This window comes from Thalassophryne amazonica, chromosome 15 (assembly GCF_902500255.1).
Source record: "Thalassophryne amazonica chromosome 15, fThaAma1.1, whole genome shotgun sequence".
In the NCBI taxonomy this organism is placed as follows: domain Eukaryota; kingdom Metazoa; phylum Chordata; class Actinopteri; order Batrachoidiformes; family Batrachoididae; genus Thalassophryne; species Thalassophryne amazonica.
In genome coordinates this window covers 64,328,346-64,328,698 of record NC_047117.1, presented here as the reverse complement: position 1 = coordinate 64,328,698, position 353 = coordinate 64,328,346, and positions in this window count along the sequence as shown.

The following is a 353-nucleotide window of genomic DNA, read 5'->3' as shown; positions in this document are numbered from 1 at the left end:
TTTTTTCAACATTTTAGGGGGTTTTTCCTCTTAAGCAGAACAAACTGTGTGTGTGTGTGTGTGTGTTTCATGATGCCTTCCCAATTATGGGAAATTTGTAGTAATACTGATCAAGGTATGTTTTTGTTTTTAATTTTTTTTACTCATGTAATAGTTGTCATTATTTATTGAAGACGTGCTCAAAACAATAGGTGCTTCTTCCTGGTAATTATTAGCTCTGTATGAAACCAGCCAAATAAATTGTCCTCTGTCATTGTGGTTGTACGGTTTTGATTTTCGTGTTAAGTTATGACAAGCTTACAAAACATTTCACCTCTGCATTCCAACCACAACTTCCAAGCGGCATCTGTATT